Source organism: Pan troglodytes, chromosome 10, assembly GCF_028858775.2.
Source record: "Pan troglodytes isolate AG18354 chromosome 10, NHGRI_mPanTro3-v2.0_pri, whole genome shotgun sequence".
In the NCBI taxonomy this organism is placed as follows: Eukaryota; Metazoa; Chordata; class Mammalia; order Primates; family Hominidae; genus Pan; species Pan troglodytes.
The window spans coordinates 67,927,820-67,947,565 of record NC_072408.2 but is presented as its reverse complement, the minus strand read 5'-3'; the positions used below and the strand labels follow the sequence as shown (position 1 = coordinate 67,947,565).

Here is a 19,746-nt window from a genome sequence, read left to right as displayed (position 1 = left end):
AAAATTTCCTGAGAAAGAATTTCTTCCCTTGGAAGTGCATCTTCCCAGGAGGTTGTGTCCTCACAGGGGGTGTCCTCACACGGGAAATAGCCCACAGAGAGGCTCAGGTTGGAATTGGATTTGGAGCTGTCGTCCTTTATGTCACTGTTAGAGGATGAATATGCAATGGAGTTCAAAGGCACAAATCTCTCTCAACTTGAGAAGCTTCAAAAAAGAACAGCACATATGCTTTCAATGTGAGTCAAGATGGTGTGCTGGAAGAGGAAGACATGGGTAACAAGAACGTTTATTTTGTTTATTGAGGAAAAAATAAACTATTGGGGATTATCAGTGGAATCCTATCTTATGGATTATTTTCAACTTTCCAAAAAGTTTAAAAATCTGTCTATATAGGATGTCCTAATTCAAGGGTTTCTTGAGGTTGAATTCTCTTGCCTCTGTGAAAGAATCGTTTCCTTGGTGCTGGCTGACGGGGACTCTTGGTGGCATTCACAGGGTGATCCCTCCTCAGCAGAGGGGAGAGGATATGCTGCCTCAGCCAGCTGAAGGCCCACCCAAAGTTCAGGCAGCACTGGGCCTGTGTGTGGGAAGGAGTGTCATCCTTCTCCGGCTGCTCTGACAGGATTGAGATCTCTGGAGCACTTGTTCTTTGGCTGGCAGTTGCCTGGCTTATCATCTGCCAAGAAAATAAAGAATATGTTAGGTAGGCGTAACCATGACAGCAGCCAAGTCAACATTTACTCATTTATGGAACTCACATCCTTTTAGCAAAAGTAGGCCCAAGTAGGCCGGGTGCGATGGCTCACACCTGTAGTATCAGCACTTTGGGAGGCCGAGGCATGTGGATCACTTGAGGTCAGGAGGTCGAGACAAGCCTGGCCAACATGGTGAAACCCTGTCTCTACTAAAAATACAAAAGTTGGGTTAGCGGACGCCTATAATCCCAGCTACTCAGGAGGTTGAGGCAGGAGAATCACTTGAACGTGGGAAGTAGAGGTTGCAGTGAGCCGAGATCACACCACTGCACTCCAGCCTGGGCAACGGAGAAAGAATCTGTCTCAAAAAAAAAAAAAAAAAGCCCAAGTGTCAATGCAAAGCTTCAATGTAGATACAGATTTTAGTCCTTCTCCTTGCTTGCTACCCTCTTGTTTCCCTCAGCATTCCTCAGTCTTTTCCCTAAAACTCCACCCTGACTCCTTTCTTCGTTGTCTGTCTCCCACTGGTATCACCTCGGGCCCCTTGGGACCTGCTTCCTAGTGGTCGTAAGATTCTGTGGTTCAACCCAGGCCTATCCATTCCTGTCCTGTGAGGCATCTCTGTGCTCACCTCAGCCAGCTCATGTTCCTTAAGCCTTAGAGGAGTCTGTGGAGACTACATAACATCTTTATTTTCTGGTGGTTTGCACTTGGGCAGGTCTTGACAAGCATCATGTTCTTGATGACTGACCTGAACCATTTCCGGAGGGGAGCTGCCGGACAGCTGGAAATCTGAGTAGTTTCAGGAAACACAGCGTCATCATCTTCATTGTCTTTCAGATTTTCTAGAAATGTCTGAAACTCTTGCACAAGATTATTCAGTTTGCTGACAGATAGTTTTGTCCTCTCTTTTGGGAACTTGTTTATCCACAGGTTGTCTCCATTTAGAAGCCTATTAGCTATTGAGTCTGTGTTGTCAGAGCCAACATCCATGTCCCAGGCCAGGAAGATGCTCAGTTTGCAAAACTGTCTGGTTCGTCCTGAATTTGGTATTGTCTCTTCATGTGTTTCCTTATCCTTTCAGTCCCCCATGCCCCTTGGATGGGAGGGAGAAAGTGGATGGAAGGACCCTTGGAAGGTGCGTCTTCCCAGGAGGTTGTGTCCTCACAGGGGGTGTCCTCACAGGGGAAATAGCCCACAGAGAGGCTCAGGTTGGAATTGGATTTGGAGCTGTCATCCTCTATGTCGCTGTTAGAGGATGAATATGCCATGGAGTTCAAAGGCACAAATCTCTCTCAACTTGAGAAGCTTCAAAAAAAGAAAAGAAGAAAAAAGAAAAAGTAGGTGGGACTGGGGAGAAGAGAATCATGGTACTTAAGCAAAAACATTATCCATCCCCTTTTCTATTTTTTTTTTTTTTTTTTTTTGGGATGGAGTCTCACTCTGTCATCCAGGCTGGAGTGCAGTGGTGTGATCTCTGCTCACTGCAACCTCCACCTCCTGGGTTCAAGTGATTCTTCTGCCTCAGCCTCCCAAATAGTTGGGATTATAGGCACCCGCCACAATGCCCAGCTAATTTTTGTATTTTTAGTGGAGATGGGGTTTCACCATGTTGCCCAGGCTGGTTTTGAACTCCTCACCTCAGGTGATCCACCCACCTTGGCCTCCCAAAGTGCTGGGATTACAGGAATGAGCCACCACGCCCAGCCCCATTCCCTTTTCTATTCAGAACTACCCCATTTAGATTGAAGTCTTATCCTATTTTTATAATCTCCCAGTGAAGGGCAGAAGAGGCAGCCCTCTGCCTTTCAAAACTTACTTCATTGTGTTATAATCCTCTCTACTAAGCATCTCCACCTCTCATCATTTGTCCTATTACAGTTTTAAGATCTTGTATCATAAAAGAAAAAGATCATTATATAAAATTGGAAAAATATAGAAAAGTATGAAGACAAAAACAAACATGCCATGGTCCTACCTTCTAAAGGTAATAACTGTCAAAACATTTTGATGGACTTCCTTTTCTATTTATATAAACACACACATATATATCTGTACATTTATACAATATATCCACATATCCATATATGTGAATGTGGCTATCACATCAGTTGAAACAGATTATTTTATGGCATAGCCTACAACAAACATATATATGGTTACTCTGCAATTTTTAATTCTTATTAATGACCATTAGGTGGTAGTTATTGTTTTACTAAATAAATCTGTAGTAAACCTGCTTTTCCATAAATCTTTGACTATGACCCTTATTTTTCTATGTGTAGGATTAATGGACCAAACATCACAAATATATTACAGTCTTCTGCTAGTTGATACCAAATTACTTTCCAGAAAGGTTTTGCTGTTTAGATGCCCATCCTCCCATCATCTGATGACACTTTTTAGTCCAGCTTTTTCCGTGAAGCCCCGGAAAGCAAGTAGGGCTGGAAGAATGCGTGCACACGCACGCGTGCACAAACACACACACGCGCATACACACATGCGTGTGCTCACACACACGCACGCAAGACTGTCACACCCTGCTCTGGTGGCTGCCCACATGGAAGAAGTGCTGCTAACTCCTGAGGCAAAAAGGGGAGATATGAGAAATCCTTCACATCCCGAGTCTCAGTGGCTAAAAGTCCAGCTATCAGAAGTCTGTGTTCTGAGACTGTTGGTTACCATGGCAACAGAAAGACCTGAATTAGAGCCAGGAATGTGGAGAGAGAAAAGGAAAAACGGGGATAGAAAGCCACAGAATTATCCCTTTTGCTTCCAAAATATTCTATGCCCTAGGCCGGGCGCAGTGGCTCACGCTTATAATCCCAGCACTTTGGGAGGCTGAGGTGGGCGGATCACCTGAGGTCCGGAGTTTGAGACCAGCCTGACCAACATGGAGAAACCCCATCTCTACTAAAAATACAAAATTAGCCGGGTGTGGTGGCCCATGCCTGTAATCCCAGCTACTCAGGAGGCTGAGGCAGGAGAATCACTTGAACCCAGGAGGCAGAGGTTGTGGTGAGCGGAGATCGCGCCATTGCACTCCAGCTTGGGCAACAACAGCGACACTCTGATCAACAACAACAACAAAAATTGAAGAGGATTGAAGAGGATTCCTCTTGAGGGTAGAAGGACGAATGCATGGAGGTTACTTATCTCTTGTCAGGTGGCTAAGGTGTTTCCCGTCCTTAGGAGATTTAGAGCTCTAAATAAGGGGCATGGGTATAAATACACACACACACACACACACACACACACACACACACACACGCTTACAAATGGCAAAAAGCCAAGAAACACTTATCTGACCTAAAAGAACCTCAACGCATTGGAATCTATCAATTTCTAAAGATCTTTTCCAAATATTTGTCTCCATTTCTGCTTAACAAGATTACAGTTAAAGTTTGCCATGACTCAGTCTCACTTTTTTCACTGTAGAACTGGCTTAAATTCGTTTGTTCTGTTAAATAAGATGTTTAAGGAATTCTGATGACATGATAGAAGAAATAGGCAGAGTTAGAGTTAGAAAGAAGCAGATTCTACTACCCAATAGATGCAGCCTGGCAGGTACCCACAGACTGCCCACAACTTCCCTGAGTGATTGTGGACCTGGATTAATCCTGGAGGCTGTTTAAGTCAGAAGTAACATGTTCCCCAGCATTTATTTTATTTTGTTTTATTATTATGTTTTATTTTTAGAGACAGGGTCTCACTCTGTTGCCCAGGCTGGAGTACAATGATGCCATCATAACTCACTGCAGCCTCAAACTCCTGGCCTCAAGCAAACTTCCTCAGCCTCCCAGGTAGCTAAGACTACAGGTGTATATCACCATGCCTGGCTAGTTTTCCCTAGCACTTATTTAACACTTATTATATGCCAGATCTTATACTAAACACTTTACATGTGTCATTTTTTAATCCTCACAGCAACTCAATCAGTTAAGTATCATCATTTGCCCCGTTCAATAGAAGGAGGAACCAAGGCATGAATGGTTGTATAACTCTCTCACATTCCCTGATCCTAAACCCAGAACCTAGATTCAAACATAGCCAGATTCAAACATAGGTAGTCTGGCTTCAGAGCCCATATCCTAACCTCTACACACTCTTCTCTCAGGAGGCTGACCACCCACCTCCTCCCTGGAAGATTCCTGGGGGAATTGATCCAGGCCAAAATAAACCCTTGTTCTGGTTTCTTGGAAGAAAATCCATTGAGGGGAACAGCATGTTCTAAAAGTACTTGCAAGAGGTACATATGGTATACAGGACTGGCTAACAATGGTGTCCATATTTGGGGCAGGCCAAAATGAGATTGATTTATTATTTATTTATTTATTTATTTATTTATTTATTTATTTTTGAGACAGAGTCTCACTCTGTCGCCCAGGCTGGAGTGCAGTGGCACGATCTCGGCTCACTGCAACCTCCGCCTCCTGGGTTCAAGCAATTCTCCTGCCTCAGCCTCCTGAGTAGCTGGGATTACAGGTGCCCAGCTAATTTTTGTATTTTTAGTAGAGACGGGGTTTCACCATGTTGGTCAGGCTGGTCCCGAACCCCGACCTCGTGATCCACCCACCTTGGCTCCCCAAAGTGCTGGGATTACAGGCGTGAGCCACCGCGACCGGCCGCCAAAATGAGATTTAAAATAAGTATTCAGCTTTCTCTTTGGCCTAATGGGATCTGGAGTCCTCTCTCTAGCTTTTCATAAAAAGTTGGTGACTGCCTTCCAGAACTCTGGGGGCCTAAAAAACAATTCATAAGTAGCTTCTTCTCCATGCCGCTGGAGTAGAGGCGGAGGAGAAACTATGTTTTGTCATTACTCATGGAAATGGAGCACTTTGAACTGAATATAAACATTTAAGGAAAAAATGATTTCCCAGCGTAAACCACCAAAGTTTAGAGTGATCCCGAGGATAGAAGAGCTTCAAAGGGAGGCAGCCTCAGAGAAAACTTTAAATTTTATTTATTTATTTATTTATTTTTGAGATGGAGTTTTGCTCTTGCTGCCCTGGCTGGAGTGCAGTGGCACGATCTCCAGCTCACTGCAACCTCTGTCACCCGGGTTCAAGGGATTCTCATGCCTCAGCCTCCCAGGTCGCTGGGATTACAGGCATGTGCCACCACACCTGGCTAATTTTCGTACTTTTAGTAGAGACGGGGTTTCACCATGTCAGCCAGGCTGGTGTCAAACTTGTGACCTCAGGCGATCCACCCACCTCAGCCTCCCAAAGTGCTAGGATTACAGGCATGAGCCACTATGCCCAGCTAGAAGTTTTACTTATTTGTACCATTTCTCTACGATATATTTGTAGAGATACTGTATTAGTCCATTCTCATGCTGCTAATAAAGACATACCCAAGACTGGGTAATTAATAAAGAAAAAAAACTTTAATGGACTCGCAGTTACATGTGGCTGGGAAGGCCTCAAAATCGTGGCAAAAGGCAAAGGAGCAGCAAAGGCACATCTTACATGGTGGCAGGCAAGAGAGAGAGCATGTGCAGGGGAACTCCCCTTTATAAAACCATCAGATCTCATGAGACTTATTCACTGTCATGAGAACAGCATGGGAAAGACCCACCCCCCATGATTCAGTTACCTCCGACTGGGTCCCTCCCACAACACCAGAGAATTATGGGAGCTATAATTTGAGATTTGGGTGAGGACATAGCCAAACCGTATCTGATATATTCTCTATAATCTCTGTGTGTGTGTGTGTGTGTGTGTACACAACTTTGAAAATATACAACTCAGGTAGTGAAAGTACCTGAAACACAATTTCTTGCTCTAGAAAAATATATGATCATTTAGGTTTTTCTTTCTGAAGCATCATAGAAATAGCAATGACACGCATCATCCTTAGGATGCCATGCTGAGGAATGTAGTCACTTCTAAATGGTAACTCCACTTTCACCTCCAAAAGAAGGTCAGGGGATTTGGGGGTCCTCATTAACAATACGGCTCATGTTAATTTTTTTCTTAGGGCCTTAATTAGACTTGCAGATCTAGCTTCCCTTGGATTACAATTTTACATCGTCTAAGTAGTATAAGCTGCCTTTTCTCTTGAAGCAAGATCAACTGTAATAAAGCTTCTTGAAGTTTTAGAAATGATAGTATGTTGTGGATTTATAATGTTTTAGGCCTGAAGCCAATAATAACTAAGAATTGGAACACTTCCTAAGATCCATTTGACTTGATGGGATTTGGAACCTAAATATACAGAGTAGGAAGTTTCTAATTTGGAAGTTAAGCTGTTATGATGCTTAATTTTATGTTTCATCTTGGCTAGGCCATGTGGTGCTCAGATATTTGTTCAACATTATTCTGGAGGTGTCCATGAGGGTATTTCTGTATGGACTAGTATTTGAATCAGTAGACCCAGGAAAGCAGATTGCCCTTCCCAGTGTGGGTGGATATCATCCTATCCATTGAGGCCTGAGTAAAACAAAACACTGAGTAAAGGAGATTTTGCACAGTCCTTCCCTGCTCCTGGAATCAGACTGGCACTTACACTATCAGCCCTCCTGCTTCTCAAGCCTTCAGACTCAGACTGGAGCTATACCCTTGGGTTTTCTGGGTCTCCAGCTTGCAGTTAGCAGATCTTGGGACTTCTCAGCCTACATAAATGCATGAGCCAATTCCTTAAAATCTCTCTCCTTTCTCTTTCTCTCCTTCCCTCCTGCCTCCCTTCCTTCCTTTTTCTTTCATCTTTCTCCTTCCTTCCTTTCATCCATTCATTTCCTATTGGTTCTGTATCTCTACAGAACCTAGACTAATACAGCTATTTATTTTTCATTAATTGAAATTTCATTAATTGAATTAAGCGTACAAAAAAGAGATATCCTGAACGTGTGACGGGATGCACTGAGGGCACAGCATCGTTTCTGTGGTATTCTTGCCAACAATGTATAATCTCAATCATGAGAAAATATCTGACAAACTCCATTTGTGGGACATTTGACAGAGTTTCTGACAAGTGTCAGGTCAAGAAAGGCAAGGAAAGACTGAGGTGCTGTCACAGACTACAAGAGACTAAGGAGAAGGAACCACTAAATGGAATATGTGATTCTAGATAGGATTGTAGAATAAAAAAAGGACGTTAGTGAAAAAACGGGAAATTCCAGTACCATCTTTGTTTTAGTTAATCATGCTGTATCCAAGTTAATATCCTGGTGTGATCATTGTGCTATGGCTGTGTAAGAGGTTAACGTTAGTGGTGTAAGCTGAGAGGTATATGCATACCCTGTACTATGTTTGCAACTACTCTGTAAGTCTAAAATTAGGTCAAAATAAAGAGTTAAAAGAAGGGCTGGGCGCGGTGGCTCATGCCTATAATCCTAGCATTTTGGGAGGTCGAGGCAGGTGGATCACCTGAGGTCAGGAGTTTGAGACCAGCCTGGCCAATGGTGAAACCCCATCTCTACTAAAATACAAGAAATTAGCCGGGTATGGTGGCGCACGCCTGTAGTCCCAGCTACTTGGGAGGCTAAGGCAGGGGAATCACTTGAACCCGGGAGGCAGAAGTTGCAGTGAGCTGAGATCGGACCACTGCACTCCAGCCTGGGCAACAAGAGCGAAACTCCATCTCAAAAAAAAAAAAAATGTTAGAAGAATACATTAACATACAGAAAATGATATGACAAACGCCTGTGTACTTAAGTCTCAGTTTGATCAAGTCTTAGCATTTTGCCATATTTCATTGTATCTTTGAAAAAAAAACATAGATAAAACTTAAGCCCCCTTTTATTTCTTTCCTGAACACCTTCTTTCCCTGCTTCCCTCATGAGCATTATTCTGAATTTGATGTTAATCGTGTGCATGTTTAAATGCTCTTTTACATATTAGTATATCGTTTTACCTTTGAGGACAAAAGCTTATGGAAATTTGAGTTAATACTTAGTATTACAGAGTAGTATATACTTAGTACTTAATACTACTGAACTGTACAGTTAAAAATGATTAAAATTGTATTCTTTTTCTTTTATTAAAGTTATTTTTAATTGACATGTTTGTTTATGGGGTACAATGTCATATTTGGATACATATATATTGTGGAATGGTCATAGCAAGCTAATTAGCATAGCCATTGCTTGAAATATTTATCATTTTTTTGTGGTGAGAACTTTTAAAATCATTTCTTTCAGCTATTTTTAAGTATACAGTACATTATTATTAACTGTCATCACCTTGCTATGCAGTAGAGCACCAGACTTATTCCTCTTGTCTAACTAAAACTTTGTACCTGTTGACAAACATCTTCCCTTTCCCTCTTTACTCCCCAAAATGGTAAATTTTATATGTATTTTACCAGTAAAAACAAGGGGGAAAAAAGAGCCAATGTAAATGGGCTTCAAGTGATGCTCCTCAGAAAGAAGGAAGTTGCCTCATTTCAATTGCTTATTTTGCTTTATAAGAATTATTGTGACAAGGACTTCCTTCTTCCAAACCAAATTCTTAGCTGAAATATTTATAACGTTTATTTTCAGGGGCAGGGAGAGGATGGGTATGATTTCCTATGCTCTGTTTGCATGTTCATTCCCAAACAGATACAACCTTATCAAGGCTCATGCACTTAATTAAAGTGGGGGGCAGGTGGTGAAAATAGAGTGTTTTGGTGTACACAAGGTTAAACTGCATCATACCGCTGCCAAAGGCTACACACTCTGCTTGATGCTTTCCCGTGGTTGATAATTTAATTTTATGACAGTCTCTGAGTTATGTATTTTCATTCTAATATTAAGTTGTGCAATTCAGAGGACCTAGATTTGCCTCCAGAGTCCAGGACTCCCTGCAGCCATGCTGCCTCTTTTGAGAACTGACCTCAGCTGAGTTGTTTATGCATCATGAGTTGACATAGTCCACAGTGCTAATAGAAGGGAACTACAGGTTCCCTCTCCCACAACTTTACCATCTAGCACAGCCATGAACACAACTTACAGACTGAATTCTGCCACACATATAAACATTTAATGGCCAGCAGGCACAAAAACATCACACAACCTTGTTCTGTAAGCTCCCAAACTGCCGTGCAACAGGATGGCCACTAGCCACATGCGGCTACTAAAATTTAAATGGAATTAAACAAAAATTGATTCTTCAGTCACATTAGCCACATTTCAAGTGGTTAGTGACCACCTGAACTAGTGGCTACCTTATTAGTCAGGCGAACAAAATATTTATGTCATCTCAGAAAGTCCTGTTGGAGAGAGCTGCTCTAGACAGTCCCTGTGCTCTGTCCTTTGGTTGGGTCTGGAGAACACTGAACAAAAAGTTTCATTAGAAGCAGATGGGACAATATTCTAGCATCAGGATTGCGCTAACTTTCTTGACAGCATCAGGTGACTAAATTTCCTCCAAAGCATCTAGAAACAGGACTGAAGAGGGTCTTCAGCTGAGGACACCATTTCCCCCTCCCCACCCAGCTTTATTGAGGCATAATTGACAGATAAAAATTGTATATATTTAAGGTATACAGTGTGATGATTTCATGTATGCATACACTGTGAAATGATTACCACAATCAAGTTTATTAACACATATTAACACATCTATCACCTCACTGTGTGTGTGTGTAAAATCTATATTGTAGCAGATTTCAAGTATATAAAAGAATATTAACTATAGTCACCATGCTGTACATCAGATCCCCAGAACTTCAAGGTCTGAGGGCACCCTTTGAAAGACGTAGACAACTGAGCTAGATAGACTCTTATTTTCAGGTTATGCAAGAGTGAGAAAGTCTACAATACTTAGAGCCCATTATGAACACTGAAAAATCATTTGGAGCATTCATTATTCTAAGTAACAACCCTCTGGTATTCATCAGAGATAAACATGGTTGACTTGGTTTTCTGTTTACATGAGCTTTTGATTAGTCATTCAAATGCTAACTACCCCAGGGTATAGGTTAAAAATAATTACTACCCTTGTATCACAAAAATACCCATGTTGTAATGTTTTGAAAAATTGCAGACAATATGATTGCCTGTGTATAGATGGCCTCATTTAGTTTTTGCAACAACCCTTTCCAGTAGAAATTGCAGGTATTAATCTCATTTTTGTCTCTATTGAATTCTCCAATATCCTGTGGCCAGGCTATTGCATGATGGAACCAGTTGCTAAAGAAATTCAAATTGTTCGTATAGCTGCCAAACATACAGCCTTTCTTATTGTATTTTATAATGTCAAGGCTCCTACATACTTGGGGCCAAGCCTGATGGTGCTTCATGCAACACCAAATACAGGCAACCTACAGTCCTCTCCTCGCTCTCTGTTGGAATATTTTCTGTATTTTTCAAATCGTTATTAATTCAGCAACTGTGTGCATACCAGTTGAGTGCCTATCAGGTTCCAGGCCCTGCATCCTGCCACTTCTAGCAGCAGCAGGTTCATTTTTAACCTGGCTTTGCTGCATCTATAAAATAGAGATGATAATGTTGTCTTTGCAGAGTTTTTGAAATGATTATATATGTGAGATGTTCTGTAAATGGTTTATTTTTATTGCATAATTGAGGAGACAAACTCCTTCCTCTCACTTTCCTTGGCAATACCCTTCTGGGAAAAATGTTTGTATTTTATTCTAAAATGTCAGACATAGACTACTTTCCAAACTTGATTCCATATCAAAATCATGTGTGCACACAATAATTATACTTGGATTTATGTGATTATCTGACTATCTCCCCCACTGGATTGGAGCCTCCACCAGGGCAAGGTGGATCCAAGTCATTCTAGGAAGTGTCAGCATCTGCCAACATGGTGCCTGACCAACAAACCCCTCCTGGATTCTGGCCATCATGGTTAGGGAACCACCAGAGTTAGCATCCTTTTGCAATGTTTCAATTGCATGAGAGCCACACTGGAGACCATTTCTAGTGCATCTCTAGTTGGGGTGGAAATGCCCAGAAGGGATCCTTTTGGGCTAAGCAGAGGTTTGGTGAAATGAGTGTCATCTAATCTGGATGTTCAGAGTCAACAGTTGTTCTCCTTTTGGCACCATTCTAAATTGGGCAGACAACCCCCTTGGTGGGAAGAATTTTGCACAAAATATGTTTGTGGGGAAGGAGGAGAGACATAGACTCCCTGGGTACTGTTACTTACATCAGAGGAAACAAGAAAGTACAGATCAAAGAGCAGAGTTGGCATTTTACTACTTATCCTTAAAGGACTAGAAGTCAAGTGATCAAAATGTGAAGACCTTTGTTCTAGTTCTCTAGGGGACTATAAAGAAAAGTGGGGATGGGGTGGAAGTAAGAGGTGGAAATGCTCAAGGTTGATTCTCTAAGTGGGACCCCAAGGGTTCAGAGGCAGACTGACTGGCGTCCAGCTCCAGACTAACCCAGTTGGAGAAAATGGAGATAGGAGGTAGCCTACAGTGTTTTTATTATATTATGGAAAATCAGAAGGATGATATATAGTATCTGAGTGAGTGAAGAATGAATGTAAATAGCAGCAGTAAATGTGAATGCCTGTTATAATTAGTAATTAACTTTAATTTAATTAGAGAATTGAGGATGAGCAGAACCGCAACAGGTGAGTCTGGATTGAGGGGTGGGGTGAGATGAGGGTTGGATGTCTCTTGGCATCTCTCTGGCTATTCTCATCAGTCATCACAGAGTTCCCATTAGTAGACCTGCCTGCGGGCCAAAACCTCCTGCCCTGCTCCTCCTGCCTGTAAATGATTTTGCTGATTTAGTGCTTTATATTTCTGTCCATCCTATTCTTAGCATAAATAAAGCTTTCTCTGCACTTCCCTGAAGCTAAATAAAATTAAGCTATGGGAGGCTCCCTGCCTCTCACATGGATCTCCCAGAGCATCTGTGAATAGAAGCTGTTGTGTGTGCACACAATGGTCTCCATTCAATTAGGAACCACTTGTGTACATCTCCTCTAGGAAGAGAGCTCTTTACCTATATTAGTCTGTTTTCACACTGCTGATAAAGACACACCCAAGACTGGGAAATTTACAAAAGGAAGAGGCTTAATGGGACTTAACAGTTCCATGTGGCTGGGGAGGCCTCACAATCTTGACAGAAGGCAAGGAGCAACAAGTCACATCTTACATGGATGGCGGGAAGAAAAGAGAGAGCTTGTGCAGGGAAACTCCCATTTTTAAAACCATCAGATCTCATGAGACCCATTCACTATCACAAGAACAGCATGGGAAAGACCCACCTCCATGATTCAATCATCTCCCACCAGGTCCCTCCCACAACACATGGGAATTGTGGGAGCTACAAGATGAGATTTGGGTGGGGACACAGAGTCAAACCATATCATTACCCAGAAAGCATTTATGGTGGCCTACCAGCTTGGGAAGTGGTTAACGAAAATGACATTGGTTAATGAAAACTATAGTCAAGGCTTTGAAAAATCTTGTAATGTAAAAACAACTTTAAAAAATTATAAAAACAATACAGTATGGGAAAATTAGAAGCTATAAGACAAAAGGGGGCAATATTTTTTAAAACCTACCAAGAGCAAAACTTTAGAGGTAGAAATTAGATCAGTGGTTGCCAGGAGCCCCTGGGGGTAGGGAAATGGTATAGGCTGCAGAAGGGTAAGGGGAGCACTGTGAGGGACAGAAATAATCCACGTCAGCACTGTCCAATAAAAATGTAATTTGAGCCACAAGTGGGAACCATTAACTTTTATTTTTCTATAGGTAAATTTTTAAAAAGAAAGAGACATGGGAATAGGTAAAATTAATTTTTTGATGTTTTATTTAACTTAATATATAAAATATAATTTCACTCTAAAATAAATATAAAATTATTACATATTTTTGCACTTTACACTTATGACACATTTGATTTTGTGCTGGCCACATTTCAAGGAGCCGTGTGTGGCAGGTCTGTGGGCCACACAATTCAACGCAGTTTTGGTGGTGGTTTCATGGCTGTATACATTTGTCAAAGCCTATCAACTATATGTCTTAAAGAGTCACTTTTATTATGTGTACAGTATATCAATTTTTTTAAAATTCCTGATAGCCATTATAAGCCAATGTATGTTCCATCCTTATATTAAAATTATTATCTTGAAATGAATTTCAGAAATGCAATTTGACAATTCCATTGTCAAATTCCAAAATAAAGTTAAGATCATACATTAGAATCACCTAAGGCTAGTGATTTTCATAGACTTCATGGGGGTGTGGGTGTGTGTGTGTTTCCATTACACAGCTTAGTTTAGAAAGGTCTAGTGAAAATTTAATTAGACATTGCAATTTAATAAGAAAGGATTAATAATTAATTAATAAGAAAAGGATTTGCATATGTTTGGCAAGATAAAGATGAACCCAAATTGCTTTGACAAAGACAGTGCTATTTTAAGAAAGCTTGTCATTTTCTCTTTTGTTTTATGGCTACTTCTCTTGCAGCAGTATTAAAAATCACTGTCTCTTGACTTCCTTCTGTTTCTATTGTATAATGTGTTTTGCAGTAACTGTTTTGACAGTGGATCTGTCTGCAGGCATTTTTGGGGTATGGGGGAGGATGAGTCTCATGTACCCACTTGGTAAGAGAAGGTTGTCGGGGAGTAAGTTTAACTTTCATCACTAAAGCTAGGAAATTTTTTTAGCTCTACGACTGTGTATTAGTAGTTACAAATAATATTGTTTGCCATTTGATAGCTATTTTGATGTTTTCTTTTTTTCCACCAGAAAGTCCATGTTTAAGTTTTGCTGATGCTTACATAAACTTTGACAATTTACAAATGAATACATCTAGGAGAAATAGGCCAAAGGATATCTTCGAAATGGTTTTGAAGCCCAGATGTCTGGGCTGAAAATAAAAACATAAAATTTGTTAGGGTTGAAAAATCAATTCCATAAGTTTGGGCTGGGGAAGACCCAACTGGTAAGAAAATTATCCCACAATATTCGTAGACTAAATCTTAGAGCACAAAATGTGATATAGTTGTTTGAGAACTTCATAACCCGCAGCGTACATTTAACAAGTGGGCCACAGATTAGGCACAAGGTAAACCCTTATCAGGTTATTTCACCTTAGCTTAGAGTTTAGTTCGGTGCTCTGTTAGTTCAAGAAGCAGTTACTCCATCCGTACTTGCTATCAGGATGAATTTTATATATAGCAATGAAAATCAGATTTCAATGTGCATTGAAAATGTAAATCCCTGTGCCCCATTTGTAGGAATTTCTGGTTTAATAAGCAAAGAATGGGGCCTAGAATCTGCACTCTCAGCATGCATTCCATGTGATTCTTATGCCAGCAGACTCCACCCTGAAAAACTCTAATCTTCAACAACCTGTTAAACTTTTACCAGGTTTTCTGTACAGATTAGGCACTGTGATAAATTCAAACAAAAGGCAATTTCTTTGTCATGAACCTGCTAACGTAACTTACAAGGTGGTATGCTGGGAGTGGTACAGCCAGTGCAAATGGGAAGGAGCTCAGAGCCAGGGGCCAATGCCACCAACAATTGATTCAGGTATACAAAAGTGCATGTCCACCTCGTGGGAAATAGCATGAGCTCCAAAAGGGAGAATGGCATTACTAGGGGAAGCAGCTGCACTTAGATATGGACTGCAATGTTGTTGAAGCACTTAGGAAATTTTAACAAGAAAATTGACTATGACAATTAAGAAGCAGATGTGAAAGAAATGCATTTGATCATTGTCAGAGGTTCTTAAACTTGAGTGCACATTAGAATCACCTGGAGGACTTGTTAAAATACAGATTTCTGGGTCCCATACTCAAAGTTCCTGATTCAGTAGGTGTGGGGTGGAGCCTGAGAATTTGCATTTTTCTGACAAGTTCTCAAGTTATGCTGGTCTGGGGGCCACACTTTGAGACCCACTGCTCTTAATGAATTTGGTGTCTTGATTTACCAAAAATCCATAGATGATGATGACGGGTGCAAATTGTTGGGGCAAGAATGGGGAAGCGATGATTATCAGGGCGTGACCTTGAACTCCCACTCATAGGCTATGTTCCTCCCCGCTTTTTTTTCCTTCTATGACTTTTTTACTCTCAGAGCAACTGGTCTAACCAAAAATACTCTGGGGGTGGGGACAGGAATGTGGCTATGGAGAATAATTTGAGAACTATAAATCAGTTTTTTTCTTTCCTAATTGAGGTTTTATTGGTTGTGTTGAGGATCAGTACACAGACATTCCAATTTGTACAAAATTATGTACTGAAACTCTAAAAAGCTATTTTAATTCTTTTTAAATTCATTGCAGTTCTTTTTAAAAGTTATTCCAATGACTCTCCAGCTTAAAATTTGGAAGCAAATTTTCCTTAAGAGGATATCAAGTACTAGTATCTTCAAATGTTGATAAGCTGTTACATATATCATACCAATTCACAATTTAATAACATATACACTGCATACTCAAATTTCAGTCTTTCACAGCATAATGCATTTAGGAAAACAGGACTACCACAAACAAAGATGCTACAGACAGCACACTGTTCTGACAGGGGGAGCCATGACCAAAGAGTAGTATTTTTTAGGAAACAATTCTACTAAAAGCCAACATGAAAATAGAAATAATCACAAATATTCGAGACATTAAATGCAGGACTGTGACTCCATATTGCCATTTACTGTGTGCTTTCTGTTATAGGATATGGAAACTAATCCCCCATCTTTAGAATGTTAAGCGGACTCCCAAGACAGTCAAAGCCTGCCATAATTCAATATCCCACACTATCTTCTGATTGTACCAGAAAATAAAATAAACAACCAGCAAATGATTTCACCTCTTAAGTAAAAGCATTTACCCTTAAAAAATGGGTGAGTTAGGATTCCCTCCTTCTTAAAAATATTTCTAGAACTACTAAAAAACTTGCATTTACAAAATAGTAGATAAAAATATTCCTCTGGATTGTACAAGAAGGGAGACAGGGACACCGATAAAACATAGTGTATGATATCAGTCAGACTTAGTGTCTTTCTCTGTGGCTTCATCCGAGGCTGGACTCTCCTTGTTTTCAGTGTCTCCATTTTCTGCAGATAAATCTTTAGTTTCTTGATCAGCCACTTCAGCCTGTTTTTCTTTTCCTCCTTTTTCCGCTTTCGTTTGTTTTTTTGTTTTGTTTTGTTTTGTCTGAAGATTTATCCTTTCCTGCTGCCTTTTTGGGCTTTGTTTCGCTTTGTAGGAGCAGGTTTAGTGGACCACCTTGCAGATCTCTTCTTGGGGGTCTCCCTTCACCGACACTTCAGCTGAGCTGACCTTCCTCCTGGACATCTTGGCGGCGTGGAGGGTGTGGGCTGGGTGTCTGCAGCCTGTGGTGCACCGAGAGCCTTCCCGAAACTGGGCTGCCTGGCCACAGCTGCTGCATCCGAGAACTACAAATCTTATATTCAGCATGTAGCCAAGTACTTCTAAAACTCTGATCAGAACTGCATGTCTCAGATTTTATTTTAGAAAACCATAGGTATCCACTACTTTATAGAAATCTCAAATCTAAAACTGTACTCATGACGTTAATCCCCAAACTTGCTCCTCCTCCAGTGTTCTTTAGAAATGGCATCCTCATCTGCTCATCTTTTCAGTACCACAGGCTGGCCTTATCCTGGACGTCATTCCTTCTCTCACACACTTTCATTCCTGCATACAGTCACTCAGAAAGTCCCATCAGTCCCATCTCCTAACATATGTTACATCTGTCTACTTCTGTTGCCTTCACTACCTCCACCTTGTCCAGTCTACCAACTCCCAACTGGCTCTTCCCACATCTTCTCGGGATCCCTTCTGGTTATTATTGTATAGGAGGCAGAGAGATTTTTTTTAGAAACACAGATCACATCAAGTCAACCCTGTACTTAAGACCCTTCAATGGCATCCCACTGTTTTTAGGATAATCCTTCAGTTCTCAAAATGGTCCCATGGGCCCTGCATAACATGGCCTCACCCACATTTTCAGCCTCATTTGCTGCCATTTTCCCTTTTGTTCTCTACACTCCAGTCCCACTGACTGTTTCACTTCCTGAACTAAAGGTGTTTAAAGCCACTGCTCTTCACTGAGATAATCCTAGACGAATATCCCAGGGGTATCCATAGAGAAGAGGGTGAATGTGACACTTGCAGATGACATTTTTATTGAGATTAAAACTGACAAATGGCCCTAGTCTATTACTTTTTGTAAACAAGGTCTTGGGGGAAAGAACCACTACTTGTCCTTAGCGAGCCTGTGCAATTTAGAAAATGGTGCCCCTCCAGGTGAATGCAGCCCCCGAGCTGCGTGGATTGGATTTCGGTGTCTATGCACCCAGGGTGAGGTACTCTGTGAAGGACATGACCTGCACAGCCAGAATGGTGACTTTCTCTGGAGATATCAGTTGGTTCGCTTCCAAATTAAAACAGGTCTAAATAGGTTTGTCTTATTTAGAAGCTGAACGATTATGGACAACTTCTGGAACTCCCTGGTAGCCCAGTAGTGATTTTATAATAATAATTAATATGAAAAGCTTTTACAATGAGGCTGTAAAAGTTGTTCTTTGCATGACTAGGATGACATTGTATGTTTACCTTTCCAAGCCAGCATGGTTGTGTCTACACTGCTAGCTCTGTAGCTGTTTTTCAGAGTTGAAGACCAAGTGTGATTTACAACCCAGAATGTCTCTAGCTGCTGGCATCTAAGTTTGGCACTGAGCACTTAAAGCGCCCAGACTATGGTGTTTTACTGTGTGGAGGAAGGCCTCATTGGAGAGGCACAACATTTTTTCATCTGACATGTTTGCTCTTGTGCAAATGGCTTGAATTGAGTCCTGGCAGCAGAAAACATGGGAGGAGACTTAAGTCTTGCTGAGCATGAATCATCCTATACAAATTAAAACTGATCACTTTTAAAAGCAGATTCATTGCTGGTATAAAACTATCCATCAATCATTAGATTGCTTTGATGTGTATATCATATATCTGTGTGTTGCTGCCAGGATCCTAGCATGAACCTCTCCCTGAACAAACACTGAATAAATATTGCCATGATTTTGCTTATTACTTATACTTTTGTCTTTGACTTAGAGACAGTTTAGTTTCTCGTTTTTAACTCCATGTTGAATATGAGTTCAGTTATTTTTCTTTTTTCTTTTTGTATCTATGGAAGTGCCTAAATTTTACTAGGGATGAGGTGGGGAAAATAGGAAAGGTATGAAAAACAACCACACATGCACAATTCCTTTGTAATTTCAAACTTTAATGGACACTCTCTGGAGGTCATTGCCAGATCTCTCAGCAGGAACAGAATTTGAATCTGGGAGCAAGTAATCACTCTGTAAATGTTTGTTATGATACTGGAATTGCCAAATATGCTGTATCTAATTGAATTTCATTACTGGGGCATGAAAGGCAGTTGGTTGAATGTTGTCACTGAAAAGAATATATTGTGGCCAGCAGATTGTTGCCTATATAGTGCTGTAGCTGGGTTTTTCAGGCCAGCTGCACTTTGAAAAGTTCTGGATGCTGAAAGTATTGGAAAGGTTGGGTCCTTCTGAGGGCCAGGAGGGAAGGATCTGTTCCAGGCTTCTCCCCTTGGCTTGTACATGGCTGTCTTCTTTTGCATTCACATCATCTTGAAGTTTGGACACATATTTCTGTGTCCAAATTTCCCCTTTTTGTAAGGATTCCAGTCATACTGGAATTAGGGCCCATCCGAATAATCTTGTTTAAATTGATTATAAAGACCCTATATCCAAATAAGGTCACATGCTGAGGTCCTGGGGCTTAGGATTTCAACATATAAATTTTGAAAGGACATAATTAAACCCATCACATCATCCGTAGTTGAACCGCAACACAAATTAGCCTCAGATATCAAGCTGTATTTATTTTGTGTTTTGTTTTTATTTGCTTTTTAGCTATACTTATTTTGGAATTGTCTATAAACTGAACCAATTTCCATAAAGTAGTTGAATTTTATTTCTTTTTCCCAGATCCGACCCACCAGAGGGCCATGGTATTGGTTCTGCAGTCAACACTGCGCTCACTCTCTCTCTCTCTCTCTCTCTCTCTCTCATTCTTTCGTGCACTCTGTCTCTCATTTGTTTCATGAGTCATTAGGCCAAAAAATGTTAGGTAAAT

General features: G+C 40.9%; 1 protein-coding gene and 1 pseudogene across 24 annotated transcripts in view; one reads left to right on the top strand and one right to left on the bottom strand.

The window, feature by feature from the left end:
• PPFIBP1 (PPFIA binding protein 1) overlaps positions 1-19,746 on the top strand; it is a 171,971-nt gene that overhangs the window by 68,682 nt on the left and 83,543 nt on the right. The gene's annotated exons all lie outside the window — the stretch shown is intronic.
• Positions 267-2,044, bottom strand: LOC738308 (uncharacterized protein C12orf71-like; annotated as a pseudogene).